Raw genomic sequence first — 16,792 nt, 5'->3', positions numbered from 1 at the left:
AAGTTTTTTGCCTCAAGAGACTCCAGAGCCAAAACTCATTTTCTAAGCTTAAAGATAAAGTCATCACAGATTTTTACTGCCCTCCAAATTTCATACTACTTTCCAGTTATATCAGGGATTCTATTTACTTGTAGACTGTGAAGTTGCCATTCTGTCTCATCACTTCCTTTAACATAAGTAAGATCCATTATTCCACCCAAAGATCTCTGTTAAAATACTACAGAGAAAACTAATTGGAAAACTAAAAAATATACTTTAAATGATACCATAGGAGAGAGAGGTGCACCCCCCCCCCCAAAAAAAAGCAATATATGGTTAAAATACAGAAGAACAGTATTTAACTATATAAGAGGGGAAAAATATGCTTTCTCAAAATAGGAGCCCTTCTAGGGGATTTGATAATGAAAGACAGACATGTGATTTGCAATTATCTTCTAGACTGAAGTTGTTTTTCACATTTTTTAATTGTAAAATATATATAACATAAAATTTAACATTATAACCACTTTTAAAAATAAAAATACCTTTCTGTGCATTAACCACACTCAGAATGTTGTGAAACTATCACCATTGAGTTCATTTTTGGTAATTGTTTTAGTAATATTCAGTTATTTGAATAATCATTTTTGGTAAATTTTATTTCTCTAGGAACTGATGGTTTTCCTATGAGTTTTAAGCATGATTGGTATAAAGTCATTCACAATATCTTCAATATTCAATCCCTACAGCATCTATAATTGTCAGGGTTTTTTTTCCTTTTTAATTTTCTTAGAGCTATCTCCATTTTTTTCTTGAATAACCTTTCATGACTTTTTCCTATTAATTTTCAAAGGATCATTTCTTTTTGCTTGATTTATCCTTCTGTATTTTTGTTTTCTAGTTCATCATATTTCTTTCCTTAAATTTTTTAATGTATTTTGAGATATATTTTCTCTATTTTTTTTTTTTTTTTACTGTACCACATTGCATGTGGAATCTTATTTCCCAGACCAGGAATCAAACCTGCACACCCTGCATTGAAAACATAGAGTTTTCACCCCTGGACCACCAGGAAAGTCATCCTAAATCCTTAAATTACACACTTATTTTTTTCCTTATATAAGTTAAAGATTAAGTATATGAAACCTACTTTTTTCCCTAAAGACACACTTTAGCTGAAGCCTACAACTTCTGGTACGTAGTATTGATCAAAATCCATAGTATTATTTATCTTCTAATCTCTAATTTTATTTATTAATTATGTCTTTTACCATGAGTTATTCATAACTGTAATATTCTCTAGACTTCATATGTTAATGGCTTTTTCTATTATATTGAAACATATGAAACTAACAGTCAACCTTTTATTTTTTTAACCTATAAAAATGATAGTTTCATATGTTTCAATATAAGAATTTTAATATTTAATTTTGGTCAGAGAAGATTGTGAAATTTAAATTATAGGTAACCACATTCACACACATAAGCCTATTTCTACAATTTTGTATTCTATTTGGGGATTTAGAAATGTTGAAATTATGTGTATAACAGTAATTTTCAAATAACAGTCCTCCCCAAACACTGGAATGTGTTTTGATACACGTTGCAGGTTGGTCCTCTGAAATACAGACTCAGATGGAGTTTAGTGTTGGGATGATTATTAGGGATGGCCTTAGGATCAAGACTTGCGTAATCAAGAGTAAGGGACAGAATAAAGCAGAGGGAAAATTCAAGCTGGATCACTGGCCAGATGTGATCTTAGCTGACCCCACAAGGGCTCTAGATGAAGGTGGCCCTTCACAGTTGTCCTGACACATCCAGTGGCCAGACCTTTACACCTCCACTTTGATAGGTCATTGCAGTTAGGTTGCCCCTAGAAGGACTAGTGGCTTACAGTTGTCCACTAGTATCAGTTCCAGAAGCTGGAGCAACAAGTCCTTGAAGGGAGGTCTGGACAGCACATCTCCATGTCCACCACAGTATGTGTCACTGCTCCAGAGGTAGCTGATTAGGATGTACTATGACAGAACTCTCAGTGACTAAATGTTTACGTCAAAATGACTAAGTGATTATCCTCAATATCCTGCAGTCTAAAAAACAGAGAAGGTCTATGTAAGGGAGATTCTATAGTGTCAATCCAGTTTTCACCTCTTTGGAAAGCCACCTTAAGATCAATTTTTATCCTTGGTACAACATATTTATGTAATACCCTAACCGCCTCTCTTTTATTACACTAAATCATATGTGGTTTAATGTCCTATTGTCACCAGCTTGAAATAATTTTTAAAAGAAGGACCTTCTCTTTTTATTTTGAACTGGGCCCTATAAATTATAACTTTTAATTTTGTTAACTAATTGTTTCTACAATTTTGTATTCTGTTTGGGGATTTGGAAATGTTTTAATTATGCATATAACATTAATTTTCAAATAAAAATCTTCCCCAAACACTGGAATGTGTTTTGATACATGTTGCAGGTTGGTTCTCTGGAATACAGACCCAGATGGAGATTAGTGTTGGGATGGTTATTAGGGATGGCCTTGGGATCAAGGCTTGTGAAATCAAGAGGAAGAAACAGGATAAAGCAGAGGGAAAAAACACTCACTGTGGGGGCAAGGACACTGATGGTCCCAGGGAATACTCATTAGTATGAGCTCTGGAATCAAGATTTAAAGGAGAAATATCAGTAACCTCAGATATGAAGATAAATCCACCCTAATTTTGCAGAAATGGAACAAGAACTAATGAGCCTCTTGATGAAGGTGAAAGAGGAGAGTGAAAAATCTGGCTTAGAACTCAACATTCAAAAAAATTAGATCATGGCATCTGGTCCCATCACTTCATGGCGAACAGATGGGGAAAAAGTAGAAACAGTGGCAGATTTTATTTTCTTGGGCTCTAAAATCACTGCAGATGGTGACTGCAGTCATGAAATTAAAAGATACTTGCTTCTTGGAAGAAAACCTGACAAACCTAGTCAGCATATTTAAAAGCAGAGACGTCACTTTGATGACAAAGGTCTATCTAGTCAAAGCTATGGTTTTTCCAGTAGTCATGTATAGATGTGAGAGTTGGACCATAAAGAAGGCTGAGCAGTGAAGAATCGATGCTTTCAAACTGTGGTGCTGGAGAAGACTCTTGAGAGTCCCTTAGACTGCATGGAGATCAAACCAGTCAACTCTAAAGGAAATCAAGCCTGAATATTTATTGGAAGGACTGATGCTGAAGCTGAAGCTCTAATACTTTGGCCACCTAATGCAAAGAGCTGACTCATTGGAAAAGACCCTGATGGTGAGAAAGATTGAGGGTAGGAAAAGAAGAGAGTGAAAGAGAAAGAGATAGTTGGATGGTTTCACTGACTGAGTGGACATCAGTTTGAGCAAACTCCAGGAGATAGTGAAGGACAGGGAAGCCTGGCACGCTGCAGTCCATGGAGTTGCAAAGTGTTCGACATGACTGAGTGACTGAACAACAACAAAAACTGCACTTTTGGTGGGAATGTAAATTGATACTACCACTGTGGAGAACAGAATGGTGATTCCTTAACAAACTAAGACTAAAACTACCATATGATCCAGCAACCCCGCTACTGGGCATGTACCCTGAGAAAGCCACAATTAAAAAAGACACATGTGTCCCAATGTTCATTGCAGCACTATTTACAGTGGCCAGGGCATGGAAGTAACCTAGATGTCCACTGACAGATGAATGGATAAAGAAGACATGGTACATACATGGAATGGAATACTACTCAGTCATAAAAAGGAATGAATTTGAGTCCATTGTAGTGAGGTGGATGTAGAGCCTGTTTTACAGAGTGAAGAAAGTCAGAGAAAAGCAAACACCATATATTAAAGCAATATGGAATCTAGAAAAATAGTACTGATAAACCTATTTGCAGGGCAGGAATGGAAATACGGATGTAGAGAATGGACTTGTGGACACAGCAGGGAAGGAGAGGGTAGGGCAAGTTGAGAAAGGAGCATTGATATATACACACTGGGTGTAGGTGTGTGTGTGTGTTAGTTGCTTAGTCGTGTCCAACTCTTTGCAACCCCATCGACTGTAGTCTTCCAGGCTCCTCTGTCCATGGAATTCTCCAGGCAAGAATTCTAGAGTGGGTTGCCATTTCCTTCTCCCGGGGATCTTCCCTACCTAGAGATTGAACCTGGCTCTCCTGCGTTGAAGACATTCTTTACTGTCTGAGCGGTACACATTTACCATATGTAAAATAGATAACTAGTGGGAATCTTCTGTATAACACAGGGAGCCCAGCCAGGTGCTCTGTGGTGACCTAGAAGGGTGGGATGGGAGACAGGCTCAAGACAGAGGCTATATATATTTGCATTGTAGGGCAGAGACCAACAGGACATTGCAAAGCAATTACTCTCCAACTTGAACCCATAGCTTCTGGATCCTCATACCCGGAATGGTCCTCAAAAGGTGGAAGTAGAAATAACTGCAACAGGGAAAAAGGCTGGTCAAATCCATACTGCAGTCCTGTCTGTGTGTGTCCCAAGGAGAAGCAAAATGTGCTGAAGAATAGTGTCCCCATTCACTAAATAATAAACAATAGTTTTTTACCCACATGAAATTTGCCACTAGGTTCCCTAAGGTGAAAAACACACAGGGAGAGAGGGAGGGAAAGATGTTCATAGAGACAGAGACAGAGAGAGCCTGGTGGAGTTGGAACCCAGCTGTTCCTTAAGGAATATAGGAAAAGATGACATTCTTAGAAGATGGCCGTAGTCCAGGGTACTAATTAGATAGAACTTAAGAAGTTAGAATTCCTGACCGGTAGAAGGGATTGTGACGGCGCTAGTAGTAAAGACCCTGGTGCCAGTGCAGGAGACATAACGGACGCCGGTTCAATCCCTGAGTTGGGAACATCCCCTAGAAGAGGGCATGGCAACCCACTCCAACATTCTTGGCCCGGAGAATTTCATGAACAGAGGAGCCTGGCGGGCTACAGTCCATAGGGTGGTATAGAGTCGGACACGACTGAAGGAACTTAACACCTACAAAGGGGAAGTCAGCTAAAAGTGGAGTGTGGGAGGTCCAGTCTGTTCTCCCGCTGGGCGGTGAGTCCCCCTGAGCAGTCTCCTTGCCTCCTGCTGCGCTCTTGCGTGCTGGAGGCTGAAGGGGCGGCGACCGACAAGGCAAGAAGACCCTGTACCCCCGGCCACCAGGGCCCCAGTTCTCCATTCTCGGCCCGGTTCCCCCTTACACCGTGTTCCAGGGCGCCGGCTGGGACCACACAGCCTGCCTGGGGCGGCACTAAGCCATGCAAAAAGTCCAGCGCCAATGGAAAGCGCTCCTACCCCACCCTAGGCCAACCATGTGTGAAAGGCTCTGGGGGCAGCAGGCGCGGGCCGGGCGCTCATCAGCGCCCGCAGCGGCTTGGCCTTCACCTCCGCGGACACGCGCAGCATTGACGGCCCGAGCGGCGCGGCCAGGGTTCGCACTGCTCCAGGCGGCCCCGGGGAGAATGCTGGAGCCCCTGCCATGGCGCCTGTCCGCTCCGCGTGAGTAGAGAACCCCCTGATTTGGAGAGGAAAGCGCAGGCAGCCCGCCTCAGAGCCGCCTTACGAGTCACCGGTGGGCGCCCTCTACGCGCCGCTGCACCTGGAGCAAGGAGCTCGGCCCCGGGTACGGCGACGGCGGGACTTGGGGCTACCAGGCGGACTCTGCTGGGAGCCACAAGCAGGTACGAAGTTAGTTACAAAGTCCTGGGGAAGTTTAAGGAGGCGGGTAGAAAGACAAGGGCAAACGCGGTACCCCGCGGCCCCTGAGTACCCGGCTGCAAACTGTAGTAAGTCCCTGCACTGAGCCCTGGCAGTCACCCAGAAGGTGGAGAGTGGGGGTGGGGGGTGCGGGGCTGAGGGTGGGGGCGGTGTTAGTCTTTGCTGCTCAGTAATGCTCACTGGGCTGCAGGGGAGATCTGGAGAAAGCTGGCAGAGAGCAATACTAGCCTGCCTTCTGGGCATTCTGCCCTTATCTGGACCAAACAGGGTGTTGTTGTAGATTCACCAATTTTAAAGAAGCCTAAACCTATAGGAACTTCTCGGGGCTTCCCTGGTGACTCAGACGGTGAAGAATCCGCCTGCAATGTTCCCGGGTCTCCCGACCTGGGTTTGATCCCTGGGTTGGGAAGATCCCCTGGAGAAGGACCTGGCAACCCACTCCAGTATTTTTACTTGTAGAATCCCCATGGACAGAGGAGCATGTCTGGCTATAGTCCATTACGTCGCAAAAAGTCAGACAGGACTGAGTGACTAAGCACAGCACAGCAATCCTATAGGAACTTCTCGAGACAGACCACCCCACTCCCCATGCCTCTTGTTTGTAGAAAAACTTGAATCTCCCAGGCCTCCCCTGAGTCACAGAAGGCTGGTGATTGAAAGAATATGAAGTATAGTGACAAAATTTAAATAATAGATCAGCCATATATCAGTCATAGAATCTTTAGTTCCTCCCAGAAGGGCACAAATAACAGTATCTGGCGCATATTCTTGTGTTGTTGTGTGTGTATTTAGTCCCATCTGGCTCTTCCTACCCCATGGACTGTAGCCCCCCAGGCTCTTCTGATTATGGGATTATCCAGTCCAGAATACTGGAGTGGGTTGCCATTTCCTCCTCCAGGAGATCTTCCCAATTCAGGGATCAAACCTGGGTCTCCTGTATCTCCTACACTGGCAGGTGAATTCTTTACCACTAGCACCACCTGGGAAGCAGATACTAAAACCACTATCAGATGGAGGAGGGTAACTGCATGATGACTATGAGCAAACAGGTCCCAGACCAGTTGAAGCCTAAGGACTGATGATGTCAAGCCCCATGACACTATCCTGTTATCTCACCATCAACCGGGGAATAGTGTATGAGCTGATTACTGTACTGTGGGTGAAGAATGGTACCTGACCATATCAGTAAACAAATGATGTTGAGGTCATCCAGGTATCAGCCACTGCAGCCAACCCCAAATGTGCACCTTGAGGGGCTTCAGCATGGAGGAAAACAGGATATTGATACTATCCCTAATAGTTAAGATGTATATCAAAGGAATGATTTCATTAAGCCCAGAATCTTGCATCTTCCCATGTTTAGAAAAGCACTAAATTCATTAACTTGAGATGTTTAGTTTTCTTTATTATTTTTGAATATCTTCTTTTTGGTTAAGTTTTTGTTTTGTATTTGCCTGCACTGGGTCTTCTTTGCTTTGCATGGGCTTTGTCTAATTGTAATGAGCAGTGGTGGGTGGGTGAGGGTGGAGGCGGGGCTACCCTCTGCTGCGGCTTGAGGGCTTCTCATTGTGGCAGCTTCTCTTGTTACCGAGCATCAGCTCTAGAGCTCACAGGCTTCAGTAGCTGTGAAACAGGGACTCATTAGTTGTGGTTCATGGGCTTAGTTGTGGTGCAGCATGTGGAATCTTCCCAGACCAGATATTGAACCCATGTCCCCTGCATTGGAAGGTGGATTCCTATCCACTGTACCACCAGGGAAGTCCTGTCTGATTTTCTTTTGATATTCTGACTACCAGTTTTTGCAAAAAATCCTTTTTGTCCTGGATCTTCCCTCTTCAGAGTAGCCCCTCAGAGCTATAGAGAGGCTGTCTCCTGGGCTTAAATCCTCAGCGAGTCTGCCAAATAAATCAGAATTCTCAACTTAGTACCCTGGACTCTCCCTCACCTTGCCTTTAAAAAACTCTCCCCTGAAATTTACTGGGGTGTTTGGGTCTTTGAACATGGCTCCCTTTTCTCCTGGCTTGGCCTTTGCAATAAACCTTTCTCTGCTTGGAACTCTAACGTTTCAGTGTCTTTGGCATCACACTGTCTTGGGCACAGGAACTTGGATTCAACAACACAACCTGTGGCCAAGCATTTGACCTCAGGCAGCAACATAGTTTAGCACAGATTCTGTTTGTAGAGCTACAGAGACCTAAAGAAAAGTAACAGAAGATTAGAAAAGCTCAAATGATTTTGGAAAATGACTCAATGCTGTCTCTGGGGACAGGCCTTTTTCATCTTACATGTTGGACTATGTGGGGACCTCTGAGAGTTTTTTGCTCCCCTCTTAGGGAAAGGGGAATATGGGGAGAGAGAGCCTGATATGATTTCTTTCATCATGAACTCAGGGTCTAGCAGCGTAACAGTGATATATGTTACAGAAAGCAAGGTTATATGCATTTCCAAGAACATTACCTCATTTTTTACTCTAACAATGTCCTATTCAAGAAGATATTATTATCTCTCTTTTATGGATGAGAAAGATGAGGCTTACAGATAGCACTTGTCCAAGGCTTACAAGATAGCACTTGTCCAAATCAGTAAATGATGAATCCTGACTGGGACTCAAGTCCCAATGGTTGTCTTACTGGCAGATTGACAATGTGCATGAAAAGTACTTACAACACACTGTTTGGATAACTGTAGGACTGAATGAATAAAATCTTGGAATCCAACTTTTAAGTCTTCAGTTATTTGTGTAACCATCTTACCAGCCCATCAGCTTCTCTTTCCTTCCATCCTCAGTGAAGAAAGATAAAAATTGGCTGTGCTTCTAACAGGATCATCTTGGTATTATTTGGTAATTCCCCATGTACTTTGGCTAAGAATAGTGTTATTAATAATGGCTTTTAGCTTCAGTTATGTAAGAGGAATAATCTCTGTAGAACTGGTATATAGCTATGTGGCTACAGATGACAATATTGTACTGTGTACTTAGAACTTTCTAAGAGAGTAGGTCTTGGATATTTTTGACATAAAAAAGAAAAAATGATTAAGATGTAAAGTGATGGCTATGTTGATTGGCTTTGTTATGGTGAATATTTGATAATGTATATGAAGTCATCAGGTTGTACATCTTAAATATATACAATTTGTGATTGTCCAGCCTCCAATTAAATAAATTTATATTCAGTTCAGTTCAGTTCAGTTGCTCAGTCATGTCCAATTCTTTGCGACCCCATGAGTCGCAGCATGCCAGGCCTCCCTGTCCATCACCAAGTCCCAGAGTTCACTCAGACTCACGTCCATTGAGTCCGTGATGCCATCCAGCCATCTCATCCTCTGTCATCCCCTTCTCCTCCTGCCCCCAATCCCTCCCAGCATCAGAGTCTTTTCCAATGAGTCAACTCTTCGCATGAGGTGGCCAAAGTACTGGAGTTTCAGCTTCAGCATCATTCCTTCCAAAGAAATCCCAGGGCTGATCTCCTTCAGAATGGACTGGTTGGATCTCCTTGCAGTCCAAGGGACTCTCAAGAGTCTCCTCCAAAACCACAGTTCAAAAGCATCAATTCTTCGGCGCTCAGCTTTCTTCACAGTCCAACTCTCACATCCATACATGACCACGGGTAAAACCATAGCCTTGACTAGATGGACCTTTGTTGGCAAAGTAATGTCTCTGCTTTTGAATATGCTATCTAGATTGGTCATAACTTTCCTTCCAAGGAGTAAGCGTCTTTTAATTTCATGGCTGCAATCACCATCTGCAGTGATTTTGGAGCCCAGAAAAATAAAGTCTGCCACTGTTTCCACTGTTTCCCCATCTATTTCCCATGAAGTGATGGGACCAGATGCCATGATCTTCGTTTTCTGAATGTTGAGCTTTAAGTTTATATTAAAAATTTTTTTTTTAAAATTGTGATTGTCAATTATACCTCAATAACACTGGAGGAGAAATCAATTTTAAAGAAAGTCTTAGTATATTCAAGCATTTTTTTATGCTTGAATAAAAACATAAACATGTTTTGCCAAACATGTAAGAATGGCAAAATGTTGATGATTTTCTATTGATGAGCATGGCAGGGGGTTATTATCCAATTTTCTCTATTTTTCATGCATGTTTGAAACTTTCTATTGCAAAATGGAAGCCAATGCTGCTGCTGCTGCTGCTAAGTTCGCTTCAGTCGTGTCCGACTTTGTGTGACCCCATAGATGGCAGCCCAGCAAGGCTCCCCGTCCCTGGGATTCTCCAGGTAAGAACACTGGAGTGGGTTGCAATTACCATCTCCAACGCATGAAAGTGGAAAGTTTAAAGTGAAAGTGAAGTCGCTTAGTCGTGTCTGACTCTAGTGACCCCATGGACTGCAGCCTACCAGGCTCCTCCGTCCATGGGATTTTCCAGGCAAAAGTGCTGGAGAGCTGAAAATTGTAATTTTTCAATTACCTGCCTTTCTGGTGTTAGCTCTTTCTCAGATAATGCAATATACAGCCTACATAACCAGCCCTCACCTCATCAACAGTTCTTTTTGATCTTTTACTGGTAGCTCAGATGGTGCTTCCCTGGTGTGGCTTCCCTGGTGTGACTCACACAGTAAAGAATCCACCTGCATTGTGGGAGACCCAAGTTTGATCCCTGGGTTGGGAAGATCTCCTGGAGAAGGGCATGGAGACACACTCCAGTATTCTTGCCTGGAGAATCCCCATGGACAGAGGAGCCTGGTGGACTACAGACTATGGGGTCGCAAAAAGTCAGACATGACTGAGCAACTAAGTACACAGCACACAGATGGTAAAGAATCTCCCTGCGATGCAGGAGACCCGTGTTTGATCCCTGGGTCAGGAAGATTCCCCTGGAGAAGGAAATGGCTACCCACTCCAGTAGTCTTGCCTGGAGAATTCCATGGACAGAGGAGCCTGTCAGACTTCAGTCCTGGACATGACTGAATGACTTTCACTTTGATCTTCCATACAGTTTTGGCCCTTTATTTTATTCTTTTTAATATAAATTTATTTATTTTAATTGGAGGCTAATCACTTTACAATATTGTATTGGTTTTGCCATACATCAACATGAATCCGCCACGGGTGTACACATGTTCCCCATCCTGAACCCCCCTCCCACCTTCCTCTCCATACCATCCCTCTGGGTCATCCCAGTGCACCAGCCCTGAGCATCCTATATCATGCAATTCATTTCACATATGATATTATACATATTTCAATGCCATTCTCCCAAATCATCCCATCCTCACCCTTTCCCATAGACTTGAAAAGACTGTTCTATACATCTGTGTCTCTTTTGCTGTCTCGCATACAGGGTTATTATTACCATCTTTCTAAATTCCATATATATGCATTAGTATACTGTATTGGTGTTTTTCTTTCTGGCTTACTTCACTCTGTATAATAGGCTCCAGTTTCATTCACCTCATTAGAACTGATTCAAATATATTCTTTTTAATGGCTGAGTAATACTCCATTGTGTATATGTACCACAGCTTTCTTATCCACTAGTCTGCTGATGGACATCTAGGTTGTTTCCATGTCCTGGCTATTATAAACATTGCTGCAATGAACATTGGTGTACATGTGTCTCTTTCAATTCTTCAATACAAAATGTATGTATTCACATACATACATATGCATACACACATACATCAGTGTGTATGCCCAGCAGTGGGATTACTGTGTCGTATGGCAGTTCTATTTCCAGTTTTTAAAGGAATCTCCACTCTATTCTCCATAGTGGCTGTACTAGTTTGCATTCCCACCAACAGTCTAAGAGGGTTCCCTTTTCTCCACACCCTCTCCAGCATTTATTGCTTGTAGACTTTTGGATCACAGCCATTCTGACTGGCGTGAAATGGTACCTCATTGTGGTTTTGATTTGCATTTCTCAGATAATGAGTGATGTTGAGCATCTTTTCATGTGTTTGTTAGCCATCAGTATGTCTTCTTTGGAGAAATATCTGTTTAGTTCTTTGGCCCATTTTTTGATTGAGTAGTTTATTTTTCTGGAATTGAGCCACAGGAGTTGTTTGTATATTTTTGAGATTAATTCTTTGTCAGTTGCTTCATTTGCTATTATTTTTTTTCCCATTTTGAAGGCTGTCTTTTCACCTTGCTTATAATTTCCTTTGTTGTGCAGAAGCTTTTAATTTTAATTAGGTCACATTTGTTTTTGTTTTTATTTTCAATATTCTGGGAGTTGGATCATAGAGGATCCTGCTGTGATTTATGTCAGGGAGTGTTTTGCCTATGTTCTCCTCTAGGAGTTTTATAGTTTCTGGTCTTATGTTTAGATCTTTAATCCATTTCGAGTTTATTTTTGTGTATGGTGTTAGAAAGTGTTCTAGGTTAATTCTTTTACAAGTGGTTGACCAGTTTTCCAAGCACCACTTGTTAAAGAGATTGTCTTTTCTCCATTGTATATTCTTGCCTCCTTTGTCAAAGATAAGGTGTCCATAGGTGTGTGGATTTATCTCTGAGCTTTCTATTTTGTTCCATTGATCTATACTTCTGTCTTTGTGCCAGTACCATACTGTCTTGATGACTGTGGCTTTGTAGTAGAGCCTGAAGTCAGGCAGGTTGATTCCTCCAGTTCCATTCTTCTTTCTCAAGATTGCTTTGGCTATTGGAGGTTTTTTGTATTTCCATACAAATTGTGAAATTATTTGTTCTAGCTCTGTGAAGAATACCATTGGTAGCTTGATAGGGATTGCATTGAATCTATAGATTGCTTTGGGTAGTATTCTCATTTTCACTATATTGATTCTTCCGATCCATGAACACGGTATATTTCTCCATCTATTAGTGCCCTCTTTGATTTCTTTCATCAGTGTTTTATAGTTTTATATATATAGGAGAAGGCAATGCCACCCAACTCCAGTACTCTTGCCTGGAAAATCCCATGGATGGAGGAGTCTAGTAGGCTGCAGTCCATGGGGTCGCTAAGAGTCGGACACGACTGAGCGACTTCACTTTCATTCATTGGAGAAGGAAATTGCAACCCACTCCAGTGTTCCTGCCTGGAGAATCCCAGGGATGTGGGAGCCTGGTGGGCTGCCATCTGTGGAGTCGCAGAGAGTCAGACATGACTGAAGCAACTTAGCAGCAGCAGCAGCAGCATATATAGGTCTTTTGTTTCTTTAGGTAGATATATTCCTAAATATTTTATTCTTTTTGTTGCAATGGAATTGTTTCCTTAATTTCTCTTTCTGTTTTCTCATTATTAGTGTATAGGAATGCAAGGGATTTCTGTGTTTTGATTTTATATCCTGCTACTTTGCTATATTCATTGATTAACTCTAGCAATTTTCTGGTGGAGTCTTTAGGATTTTTCTATGTAGATGATCATGTCATCTGCAAACAGTGAGAGTTTTACTTCTTCTTTTCCAATCTGGATTCTTTTTATTTCTTTTTCTGCTCTGATTGCTATGGCCAAAACTTCTAAAACTATGTTGAATAGTAATGGTGGAAGTAGGCACCCTTGTCTTATTCCTGATTTTAGGGGAAATGCTTTCAATTTTTCATCATTGAGGATAATGTTTGCTGTGGGTTTGTCATATATAGCTTTGATTATGTTGAGGTATTTTCCTTCTGTTCCTGCTTTCTTGAGAGTTTTTATCATAAATGGATGTTGAACTTTGTCAAAGGCTTTCTCTGCACCTATTGAGATAATCTTATGGCTTTTATTTTTCAGTTTTTTAATGTGGTGTATTACATTGATTGATTTGGGATAAAACCCACTTGGTCATGATGTATGATCTTTTTAATGTGTTGTTGGATTCTGATTGCTAGAATTTTGTTAAGGATTTTTGCATCTATGTTCATCAGTGATATTGGCCTGTAGTTTTCTTTTTTTGTAGCATCTTTATCAGGTTTTGGTATTAGGGTGATGGTGGCCTCATAGAATGAGTTTGGAAGTTTACCTTCCTCTACAATTTTCTGGAAGAGTTTAAGTAGGATAGGCGTTAGCTCTTCTCTAAAGTTTTGGTAGAATTCAGCTGTGAAGCTGTCTGGACCTGGGCTTTTGTTTGCTGGAAGATTTCTGATTACAGTTTCAATTTCTGTGCACGTGATGGATCTGTTAAGATTTTCTGTTTCTTCCTTGTTCACTTTTGGAAAGTTGTACTTTTCTAAGAATTTGTCCATTTCTTCCAAGTTGTCCAACTTATTGGCATACAATTGCTGATAGTAGTCTCTTATGATCCTTTGTATTTCTGTGTTGTCTGTTGTGATCTCTCCATTTTCATTTCTAATTTTATTGATTTGATTTTTCCCCCTTTGTTTCTTGATGAATCTGGCTAATGCTACTAGAGCTACTTCAAAGATAAAGACATTGCTTGCTAAAGTTGGAAATCTAGAGAATTCCCTTTTCAGACGGCCCATACTATGCTCTCCAGTCCCTACTGCTATCTTAGAACTATAACTAGCCATCTCTAAACTGCCAGATACATTCATTCCCTTCAGTTTCTGCTATCTTACTTTTTTTTTTTTTAGCCTAAGATTTTTTTGAAACTTCTTAGTGTTCTTTTCCAAACATTAACCAATATGTGCTTAGAAGAAATAAATATTGAAAATCAGTATTGAATTGTATAAAGAAGGCTGGATATGAAGCCAGGGGACCAGTGATCTTGATGCTTCTTCACTTTTTACCCAATCTTCTCAGGTCTAAAATGGGAAATCCCCACTCTTCCTAAGACCTGAAGGATCATTCTGAGGCTCAGATATTGTGAACACACTTTGTAAAACCTAAACCTGAGGCAACATACAAACAAAAGGTTTGGTATTTGTTTCTTTTTTTTTCATTCATTAAAAAATGCTTAGCAAATGCCTGCTAGGTGCAAGACCACTAGGCCAAGCTTGGAACTTAGAAACATGGGGAAGATGTCATAAGGCCTCTATCCACACTTGTTTATTGATCTTAAATGGTTCAGTACTACAATTAAAAAGACAATAACACGTGTTGAAGAGAATGTAGAGAAACTGGAATCCTCATTCATTGCTTGTGGTAATGTAAAATGATACAGCTGCAAAGTTACCATATATTCCAGCAGTTTTCCTAGGTATCAATGCAAGATAAATGACAACATCTGTTGACAAGAAAACTTAGATACAAGTGTCGGATAGCAATATTCATAAAAACCAAAAAGTGTGTTGTGGACAAGGGGCATCAAGTGTACATCAGCTGATGAATAGATAAATGAAATGTATTACATGAAAAAAATGAAATCGTATTTGGCATGGTAGATATACTGATGCATGCTGCAACATGGATGAACATCGAAAATATTATGCTGAGTTAATGAAGCCAGCCATTGGCTCTGGTGAGGATAATGAGACAACATCTAAGGAGATTCAATCTTGTTGAACTTGATGATTCATTATGAAAAAACCTCAGGGACACATGACACAAATTGTGACTGTGCAAACTATAAATTATTAAATGATCTTCAGGATCTTATCAAAAAGTCAAAGCATCAAGTGTAAAATCTGCAGTAGGTATAAGAGCAGTACCAAGGCATTTAGACAGATGGCATTCACAATTTAAACATTCTCCAGTGAGTACCTACAGTTCTGAATATGGTGACAATTTATTTGTCACCCCACCTTTTAGTAATACATCCACCTCTGTAACCTCAGGAGTAGGCACCAAACTCAAATCTAGCCAAGTCTGTGTCCAAAGGGCGTGGCACAGAGATAACCTCATGGCCCAGGCCAACTGACTTGATTCCCTGCAATGTTGATTTTTTGGTGGTTTGTTGTTGTTGTTGTTTTAATTTATTTCTGGAAAAACCTCACTTTCTTGATAAGGAAGTTATAAGGGTATGGCCTGTAACTGCTGGTAGCCACATGCCCCATTTACATGAAGAAGCCTGAAAGAATATAGCAGGTACTCAGGGAAAGTCATCCAGTCAACAGCTATTTATTAAATACCTACTGTGTGGCAATCCTAGGTTGGAAAGATCCCCTGAAGAAGGAAATGGCAACCCACTCCAGTATTCTTGCCTGGACAATTCCATGAACAGAGGAGCCTGATGGGCTACAGTCCGTGGGGTCGCAAAGAGGTGGACACAACTGAGTGACTACACTTTCTTTTTTTCACTGTGGGGCAAGACTGATCCAGGAGTAAGGGATACCTAAGTGAGTAGGATGAGTGGTGTAAAGGAGATTCTTATTAAAATCAAGTCTCCAGGGTTCCTGAGGCTAATAACATCCCTTCTTGGATGGTGTGACCTGCTGGAGTAGAAGCTGTCATTTTCCAACTTGTGTCTTCTGACACTCCTTCAGAATTAAGGCAGCTCACTCCTTATCAGCAACTCTCTGCTGAAGGACCATTTCCTGGCTGTGGAAGAACATTGGGGTCATATGCAAGGAAGGTCAAACCCCTGGATTCAACCTCAGCCAGAGATGGATGGAGGGCTTCCCTGATAGCTCAGTTGGTAAAGAATCCTCCTGCAATGCAGGAGACCCTGGTTCGATTCCTGGGTTGGGAAGATCCACTGGAGAAGGGAAAGGCTACCCATTCCAGTACTCAGGCTTAGAGAATTCTGTGGACTGTATAGTCCATGGTGTCACAAAGTGTCAGACACGACTGAGCAACTTTAACTTTACTTCACTTCACTTCAGAGATGGATGGGGACTTGGTAGAGAAATGCCTTAGTGCCCTTGCCTTTCAGTTGGAATAATTCTGTCTCCCAGGGTGACCTCACAGGAAGGAGTCCAGTTGCCTGAGTAATAAACTTGCTAACACACTGCTTATTGGCTTCCTTCCCTTCTCTGTCTCACTTCTCCACTCCCTCCAAGTGTTTTCCTGGGATCACTTCCAAAATAAACTACTTCCAGTCAAATCTTTGTCAGGGTCAGCTACTGGGGAACCCAAACTATGACACCTATCAGAAACTAATTACTAAAAAATATATGCACTCCATTGCACCCATATAAACCCTAACTAGTACTATGATGCTGGGAGGGATTGGGGGCAGGAGGAGAAGGGGATGACAGAGGATGAGATGGCTGGATGGCATCACTGACTCGATGGACGTGAGTCTGGGTGAACTCCAGGAGTTGGTGATGGACAGGGAGGCC

This window comes from Bubalus bubalis, chromosome 13 (assembly GCF_019923935.1).
Source record: "Bubalus bubalis isolate 160015118507 breed Murrah chromosome 13, NDDB_SH_1, whole genome shotgun sequence".
Lineage (NCBI taxonomy): Eukaryota > Metazoa > Chordata > Mammalia > Artiodactyla > Bovidae > Bubalus > Bubalus bubalis.
Note: the sequence above shows the minus strand (reverse complement) of the source record.